The sequence below is a fragment of the Neodiprion virginianus genome, chromosome 1, assembly GCF_021901495.1.
Source record: "Neodiprion virginianus isolate iyNeoVirg1 chromosome 1, iyNeoVirg1.1, whole genome shotgun sequence".
Classification (NCBI taxonomy): domain Eukaryota; kingdom Metazoa; phylum Arthropoda; class Insecta; order Hymenoptera; family Diprionidae; genus Neodiprion; species Neodiprion virginianus.
In genome coordinates this window covers 16,217,527-16,228,571 of record NC_060877.1, presented here as the reverse complement: position 1 = coordinate 16,228,571, position 11,045 = coordinate 16,217,527, and positions in this window count along the sequence as shown.

Below are 11,045 nucleotides of genomic sequence, written 5' to 3'. Positions count from 1 at the left end.
TATATATATATATATATATATATATATATATATATATATATATATATATATATTATAATTTTGAATTTACCTTTAAAAAAAGAGAAATTTTTAAAAAAAAAAAATTTTTTACAATAATCAAATTCACTGAAAATAAATATGGTTATTGGAAAGATCCTGTATATTTTTTGATAATTTGCTCACATATTAATTGAAATGAAAATATTATTCATTAAAAATAATAATTTATTTGATCAATTATTTCCTTTTTTTATCAAATTAGTTGGCATAATTACCTCCATTCATATTTAATTATATTAATGTGTAATATATATACAAATAAATGTATTTTTATTTAATTATAATCATGTATAATATACGAATATATATATACATATTATGATTTTTAATTCACTTTTAGAAAAAGAGAAATTTAAAAAAAAAATTTTTAATATAATTAAATTTATTAAAAATATATATAATTATTCAAAAAATCCTATGTATTTCTTAATTATTTGCTCACATATTAATTGAAATATAAATATCATCCGTCAAGGAAAATGATCTATTTAAATCAATTATTTTCTTATTCTATTAAATCATTTAACTTAATTACCTCCATTTATATTCAATTATATTAATGTATAATATATGTGTAAGTGAATGTATTTATATTCAATTATATTAATGTATAATATACAAATATATATATATATATGTTATGATTTTTAATTGACATTTAAGAAAAGAGAAATTTGAAAAAAAAATTTTTTTTACTATAATCAAATTCATTAAAAATACATATAATTAATCAAGGAAACCTATGTATTTTTCAATTATTTGCCCACATATTAATTGAAATATAAATATTATCGGTTAGGAAAAATAATTTATTCAAATCAATTATTTGCTTATTTTATTGAATTATTCAACTTAATTACCTACATTTATATTCAATTATATTAATGTATATTATACATATATATACATATATACCCATATAATATTATACATGAATATATATATGTATATTATAATTTCAAATTTACTTTTGAAAAAAGAGAAATTTTAAAAAAAAAAATTTTTTTTACAATAATTAAATTTATTAAAAATAAATATGGTCATTAAAAAGATCCTGTATATTTTTCAATCATTTGCTCACATTTCAATTGGATTAAAAATATTATTTATTGAAAAAAATAATTTATTTAATTAATCATTTCCTTTTTTTATCATATTATTTGGCATAATTACCTCCATTCATATTTAATTATATTAATGTGTGATAGATATACAAATAAATGTATTTTTATTTAATTATCATCATGTATAATATACAAATATATATATACATATTATGATTTTTAATTTACTTTTAGAAAAAGAGAAATTTGAAAAAAAAAAAAAATTTTTAATATAATCAAATTTATTAAAAATAAATATAATTATTCAGAAAATCATATGTATTTCTTAATTATTTGCTCACATATTAATTGAAATATAAATATCATCCGTCAAGAAAAATAATCTATTGAAATCAATTATTTTCTTATTCTATTAAATCATTTAACTTTATTACCTCCATTTATATTCAATTATATTAATGTATAATATATGTGTAAGTAAATGTATTTATATTCAATTATATTGATGTATAATATACAAATATATATATATATATATATATGTTATGATTTTTAATTGACATTTAAGAAAAGAGAAATTTGAAAAAAAAAATCTTTTTCCTATAATTAAATTCATTAAATATACATATAATTAATCAAGAAAACCTATGTATTTTTCAATTATTTGCCCACATATTAAATAAAATATAAATATTGTCGGTTAGGAAAAATAATTTATTCGAATCAATTATTTGCTTATTTTATTGAATTATTTAACTTAATTACCTACATTTATATTCGATTATATTAATGTATATTATACATATATATACATATATACCCATATAATATTATACATGAATATATATGTATATTATAATTTCAAATTTACTTTTAAAAAAAGAGAAATTTTTGAAAAAAAATTTTTTTTTACAATAATCAAATTCATTAAAAATCAATATGGTCATTAAAAAGATCCTGTATATTTTTTAATCATTTGCTCACATATTATTTGAATTAAAAATATTATTCATTGAAAAAAATTATTTATTTAATCAATCATTTCCTTTTTTTATCAAGTTATTTGACATAATTACCTCCATCTATATTCGATTATATTCATGTATAATATATATATGAATAAATGTATTTATATTCAATTATATTAATGTATAATATATATATATAAATGAATGTATTTATATTCAATTATAGTAATGTATAATATTTAAATATATACATATATATATATATATATATATATATATATATATATATATATATATATATATTATGATTTTTCGTTTACTTCTAAAAAAAGAGAAATTTGAAAAAAAAAAAAAATTTTTTTACACTCATTGAATTCATCAAAAATAAATATAATTATTCAAAAAATCCTACGTTTTTTTCAATCATTTGCTCACATATTAATTAAGATATGAATATTATCCGTTAGGAAAAATATATTATTCAAATCAATTATTTCCTCATTTTATTAAATTATTCAACTAAATTACCTACATTTATATTCAATTATATCGATGTATGATATACATATATATACACATACACATATATAATAATAAACATATATGTATATATATTATGATTTTGAATTTACTCCCAAAAAAAAAAAATGTTTGAAAAAAAAAATTTTCGATATCTAAATTCATTGAAAATGAATATGATTATTGAAAAGATCCTGTATGTTTTCCAATTATTTACTCACATATTATTTGAAATGAAAATATTATTCATTAGGAAAAACAATTTATTTGAATCAACTATTTCATTCTTTTATTAAATTATTTGACCTGATTATCTCCATTTATAGTCAATTATAATAATGTATAATATATATGAATAAATGTATTCATATTCAATTATAATAATGTATAAAATTCAAATATAAACATATATACATATTATGATTTTCAATTTACTTTCGAAAAAAGAGAAATTTGAAAAAAAAAAATTTTTTTTTACAGTAATTAAATTCATTAAAAATAAATATAATTATTCAAAAAATCCCATGTATCTTTGAATTATTTGCTCACGTATTAATTAAAATATAAATATAATCTGTTAAGAAAAATAATTTATTTGAATCAATCATTTCCATATTCTATTGAATTATTTAACTCAATTATCTCCATTCATATTCAATTATATTAATGTATCATATATATGAATAAATGTATTCATATTTAATTATATTAATGTATAAAATTCAAATATATACATATATATATATATATATATATATATATATATATATATATATATTATGATTTTTAATTTACTTTCAAAAAAAGAGAAATTTGAAAAAAAAAAATTTTTTTCACCATAATTAAATCCATTAAAAATAAATATAATTATTCAAGAAATCCTATGTATCTTTCAATTATTTTCTCACATATTAATTAAAATATAAATATTATCCGATAAGAAAAATAATTTATTTAAATCTATTATTCGCTTATTTTATCGAATTATTTAACTTAATCACCTCCATGTATATTCAATTATATTAATGTATAATATACATATGTATACATATATACATATATAATAATAAACATGTATATATATATATATATATATATATATATATATATATATTATAATTTTCAATTTACTTTAAAAAAAAAAAAAAATTTTGGAAAAAAAATATTTCTCACAATAAATCAATTCATTAAAAATAAATATGGTTATTGAAAAGATCCTGTATATTTTTTAATCATTTGCTCACTTAATAATTGAAATAAAAATATTATTCATCAAGAAAAATAATTTATTCAATCAATTATTCCTTTTTTTTATGAATTTATTTGACATACTTACCTCCATCTATATTTAATCATATTAACGTATGATATATGTACAAATGAATGTATTGATATTTATTTATATTAATGTAGAATATACAAATATATATATATATATATATATATATATATATATATATATATATTATGATTTTTAATTTACTTTTAGAAAAAGAGAAATGTGAAAAAAAAAATTTTTTTCTCAACGATTAAATTCATTAAAAATAAATATAATTATTCCAGAAATCCTGTGTATTTTTTAATTATTTGCTCACATAATCATTAGAATATAAATATTATCAGTTAAGAAAAATAATTCATTTAAATCAATTATTTCCTTATTTTATACAATTATTTAACTTAATCACCTCCATTCATATTCAATTATCTTAATGTATTATATTGTGGCACCCGGATCGGCAGTACCGACTGTCACCGCAAGGGAGCACGTCAGTGCTCAAGGCGGTGGCGACAACCAGCAGCAGCGTAGTCGGCGGAAACAGACGTTGACCGTGAAAACTGATTTCATCGACTTCATTAGCTGAACAAAGGCTACAGCTGTAGCACGTGGTCAAAGTTCAGACAAATAGTGATCATTGGGCTGTAATAGTTTTAAGACATTGAATAAATATACAATATTTATACATACTAGGTATTCGTCGTTGGTGTGTGTGTAAGCCCGCCTAACACAATCCCTACAATATACATATATATGCATATATACATTGTGACGTGGTATTACGTACCCCGTCACTTTGTTTAATTATCGCATTCCCCTAGGTGCAGATATCGCTGAAAATAACGAAAGCACGTCTGAGGCCAATACTCCAAAAATGAACGACTAATTATCTTTAAGTTGATTTCTCTTTACTAAGCTAATTGTATGCTATTTTCTAATTCTGTAATGCTCTTCGAGAACCATCCGCGAGACCTTCACGTCAGGATACCAGGACACTGCCTGACAGGGGTCACGTACCAGCCCAACATCGACCACCACCGACTACAGACGAAAGAATACCGCTGAAACCACTCCCGATGGATGCCTATCTAGTTGTCGAACAGGGTCGTGCGTGATGCACAAACAGCACCTCCAACTATTTGAGACTTATCGGCCAGGAGCCGAACCACGAACGAATGCTTCTACCGCTCGGATGCATCGTCAGGCGGCGTACAGGGCTGTGCGTCAAAAACACAACAAAGCCTCCCGTCGACGATACTTATCAGCCTGGAGCTGAACCGACCCTAACATCTACTAAGTCATTGACTATCCAATAGAAGACGGTTTTCTCTTCACGAACCGTCTTATCGAAGGACTGCGGCGTGGAATAGGCTAATGATATGCTGACCACGTGGATCTGGTGGATCTAGTGTGGGGATCCGGGTTGAGGGCCATCACCACCAGATCGTTCCGGCATGAGGACTTCGATGAGCCAGGGCCGGGATGCAGCGCCGACGAAATAGCTACAACGGGGAGTACCAGTAAAGCAAGGAGTGAGTTACAGTCGATCGCAAGTCCAAAGGACCGGTGACGTAATATTGCCGCACACCTCAATATCGCAACACATGAGCAGCACGACCCCCCCTCTCACCAACGATACCGCATAGCTGAAGGAAAACATCTCTAACCACCTTCCGACGTCCCGATACCTCGATACCTGTCGTCGAGGGAAAAGAAAATCAAGAGGCGAGGGATTATCGCCGCCTACCCATGGACCAGGCCTACGCGACCTGCTGGTCCAATTAAAATACCGCAAATTTGAGGAAGAATCACGTGACAGCAGCTCGACGAAAATCAGGTTCATCGCTCATCTCGTCACTCTACGTTCAGTTACTGATATTAACAGACGTGTTCTTGTTATCGCTACCAAAGTTCGTCGTACCGCTATTGTACCTTATCGCATTCTCTCGCACCTGTTATATCTTCTTTTACGTAAGTGAGGCTCCTTTTCTATTTTGTGAAGCCACGAGATTACTTGCAATATATCGTACCTTCACCTTTATCTCTTTCTCTCTTTACCTTGCAGTTGGTCTGCTTGAGCCAATTGGGCTCGTATCTTTTCTCTTTATCTTGCAGTTGGTCTGCTTGAGCCACCTGGGCTCGTACCTTATTCTCTCTTATCTCTTATCTTGTCCCTTATTCTGCCTTATTGCAAGTAACTTCGCGACTGGTTGATTATTACTTACGCATTGTAGTGACTATTGTTTATTTTATTATCTTTCTCTTCTGGAATATTTGAATGTCTAATATCGCTGTCTAGCAGCGCGTTCCGTTAAAGGATCAATTTTTATCTTAGCTACTGAGCATTGCTATCTTGTTATATTTTCTCTGATTAGTTTCTATCTGTCTCTTTACCTATTATCGTTGATTATCGTATCTTAGTGAGTGTACCGCGGGAGCGATCTTATATCGCTGCGCGGTCCCGCTCGTCGTTCATTTGACATTGGAGTATTGTGCCGTATCGCATAACATCTTTTTCACTATTTTCTTCGCTAATATCGCTGATCGCAGTTGTCCGTAGTCTATTTGGTTTGCCGTACGTTGCATATTAATTATCTTGAATATTGTTTGCCGTATCTTGAATTACCTTCTATCGTACCGAATATTATCTCTTTTTCTCTCGCACTTACCGCGAACTAGAGACTACGTATTATCTGTTATTCTCTATATTTTATGCTAATTTTCTATTTGACCTGTCGCTTGAATTTACCTTGTAATTCATAATTCCTTGTCTGCCTATTTCTGATCATTCTGGTAATGTGATAACTATTACAATTGTTGTATTTCGCATGTGTTTATAATCGCTTCTCATATTTTATGATTTATTTGCTTACCGCTTACTTTAAGTACAGTATATCTTTCTCTGTTCTGCCTATCTATCATAAAACCGTGTTAATCATTACCGTTAGTATCGCGAGCTTGCGCATATTTCCCGCTTATTCGGAAAACGTTCCGTTATTTGTTAACTCTCTCGCTTAACCTTTCTCTGGCTGTAAATATTGTTAATTATCGCATTTATCGTAATTGTAACTCAATCTCTTCAGCTACTTGCTTGTCATTAAACTTATCGCCTCTTGTTTAATATATTTGACATTATTCCTGCTTCACCTGTTTCTTATTTTATCTTTTGGATTCGACTCCGCCCCTCTACCATTATCTTGTCTCTCTGAGCGAACTGTGCAAAACCGTCGTAGAACCTGACCTTACCTTTATCTATTACCTTTACCTTTACCTTTGTCTTTTTCTCTAATTATCTATTTTTGACGCATGTGCGTGTGGCGCCCAACAATCGTATCTTTCTTCCTTAGTATCTCTCTCTCTATCTAATTATTCAGGTTAGTGACTGCGCCGTAGGGTAACCAATTAATGTTATATCGTTTTACCCTCAACTGTATGAAAAATATTGGTTACAACATATATGATAATATACAGATATATATATATATATATATTATAATTTTGAATTTACTTTTAAAATAAAAAAAATTTTTGAAAAAAAAGTACGATAATTGAATTCATTGAAAATAAATATAATTATTCAGAAGATCCTGTATGTCTTTCAATTATTTACTCACATATTATTTGAAATAGAAATATTATTTATTGGGAAAAACAATTTATTTCAATCAACTATTTCCTTTTTTTATCGAATTATTTGACATTATCACCTCCATTCATATTTAATTATAATAATGTATAATATATATACAAATAAATGTATTTATATTTAATTATTTTAATGTACAATATACAAGTATATATATATATATATATATATATATATATATGATGATTTTTAATTTACTTTTAGAAAAAGAGAAATTTGAAAAAAAAAGAAATTTTTGAAAAAAAACTTTGTTTTACGCTAATTAAATTCATTAAGAATAAATATAATTATTCAAGAAATCCTATGTATTTTTCAATTATTTGCTCACATATTAATTGAGATAAAAATATTATTTATTAAGAAAAATAATTTATTTAATCAATTAATTCCTATTTTTATTAAATTATTTGACATTATTACCTCCATTTATATTCAATTATATCAATGTATAATATACATATATATACATATATACATATATAATAATATACACATATATATATATATATATTATAATTTTGAATTTACTTTTAAAAAAAAAGAAATTTTTGAAAGAAAAATTTTTTTTACAATAATGAAATTCATTAAAAATAAATATAGTTATTGAAAAAATCCTCAATATTTTTTAATTATTTTCTCACATATGAATTGAAATAAAAATATTATTTATTAAGAAAAATAATTTATTTAATCAATTATTTCCTTTTCTTATTAAATTATTTGACATAATTGCCTCCATCTATATTCAATTATATTAATGTATAATATTCAAATTTATACATGTATATATATTATGATTTTTCATTTACTTTTGAAAAAAGAGAAATTTAAAAAAAAAAAAAATATTTTTAAAATCATTAAATTCATTAAAAATAAATATAATTATTCAAAAAATCCTACGTATTTTCTAATTATTTGCTCACGTATTATTTGAGATATAAATATTAGCCGTTAGGAAAAATAATTTATTTAAATCAATTATTTCGTTATTTTATTAAATCATTCAACTTAATTACCTCCATTTATATTCGATTATATCAATGTATGACATACACATTAGTGTGGTCCTTATTTTGGGTAAGTCGGAATTTCAAACCTCTCACCCCTTGCATATCTCCCATTTGCCAAAAAAAAAATGTGTGCAAAGTTTAAGCCCAATCGGACAACGTTTACCCGTGGCCCAAGAGGGTCAAAGTTTAATATTGGAGCCAAACGGTAAAAACTTCACTTATCGCTTTGAGCAGGCCTTGTGAAGGTACAGTATTTTTTTCAGATTCTTCAATCATGTCCTACATCGTGAAAATGACTCTAAAATAGCGCTGCGACGCCACCGCGGGGTAGCGGTGGACGACAACCGGCCGCCCGCCGTTACGTAGAGACTCGGCGCGCCGCAATTTCATGCGCATCGACACCTTTAATGATTTTTTACTCGAAAACGAAAAAAAACAGCCCTCTGGAATTAATTCACAGATTGTAATACAGTTCAAGAAACATGTCAGAATTTTAAAAAAATTTTTTGATCGTGTCAGTCACTGTTTTAAAAATCTTTGAAAAATTAATTGTTGAATAAACAATTGATAATAACTTTTTTTTAACATTTCGTATTTTTTTTTAAATTTTATGGAGCTTTCCGCGTAATTTGAAAAAAAAAAATATTGTACCTAATTTTTTGCCGAAGTTATGAATTTTTGAAAAAAATGGGAGTCTAATTTGTTATTGTTAATAAAAAATCGAATTTTGCATTATGAGATTCGCGCTTTGGCACAAAAATCTAACTCCCCCTACACAATCCACATGCCAAATTAAAAAAATATCTGAGAGATGACTGATCCGGTTGACGCGGAATAGCCCATATATATACATATATACATATATAATAATAAACATATATATATATATATATATACATATATATATATTATAATTTTGAATTTAATTCTAAAAAAAAAAGAAATTTTTGAAAAAAATGTTTCCTTCACGATAATTAAATTTATTAAAAATGAATATAATCATTGAAAAGATCCTGTATGATTTTCAATTATTTACTCACATATTATTTGAAATAAAAATATTATTTAGTAGGAAAAACAATTCATTTCAATCAACTATTTCCTTCTTTTATTAAATTATTTGACCTGATTATCTCCATTTATATTCAATTATATTAATGTATAATATCTATATAAATAAATGTATTCATATTCAATTATCTTAATGTATAATATTCAAATATATACATATATATATATTATGATTTTTCATTTACTTTTAACAAAAGAGAAATTTAAAAAAAAAAAAAAATTTATAATCATTAAATTCATCAAACATAAATATAATTATTCAAAAAATCCCACGTATTTTTCAATTATTTGCTCGCATAATAATTAAGATATAAATATTATCCGTTAGGAAAAATAATTTATTTGAATCAATTTTTTCCTTATTTTAATAAATTATTCAACTTAATTACCTCCATTTATATTCAATTATATCAATGTATAATATACATATATATACATATATACATACATAATAATATACATATATATATATTGTTACAAAGGGTAAAATCACCCGTTTTGCCCCCTCTTTAATGATCTAGTAGTCAGCATAGATGAAAGACGTTTATAAACCTCTTATTTCTTCCAAAAGAATAAGGTTGCTGCGTCAACCAACATTATTGCAAAAACAGTCTTGTTTCAGACTCTAAACGAGAAACACATATGGGCTATTCCGCGTCAACCGGATCAGTCATCTCTCAGATATTTTTTCAATTTGGCATGTGGATTGTGTATGAGGAGTTAGATTTTTGTGCCAAAGCGCGAATCTCATAATGCAAAATTCGATTTTTTATTAAAAATAACAAATTAGACTCCCACTTTTTGCAAAAATTCATAACTTTGGCAAAAAATTAGATACAATATATGTTTTTTCTTCAAATTACGAGGAAAGCTCCATAGAATTAAAAAAAAAATACGAAATGGTAAAAAAAAGTTGTCATCAATTGTTTATTTAACAATTAATGTTTCAAAGATTTTTAAAACAGTGACTGACACGATCAAAAATTTTTTTTTAAATTCTGACATGTTCCTTGAACTGTACTACAACCTGTGAATCAATTCCAGAGGGGTGTTTTTCTTCGTTTTCGAGTAAAAAATCATTAAAGATGTCGATGCGCATGAAATTGCGGCGCGCCGAGTCTACGTAATGGCGGGCGGCCGGTTGCCGTCCACCGCTACCCCGCGGTGGCGTCGCAGCGCTATTTTAGAGTCATTTTCACGATGTAGGACATGATTGAAGAATTTGAAAAAAATACTGTACCTTCACAAGGCCTGCTCAAAGCGATAAGTCAAGTTTCAAGAATGTGTTTTCATTTTAAAATAAGTAGCAAGTTGTGTAATTATTATCATTTATGTGCACTCTCATGGTGTGTAACCGTTATTTTGAATCTCTATAATAAAAAAACGGTGAAAAACACATTCTTGAAACGTCACTTATCGCTTTGAGCA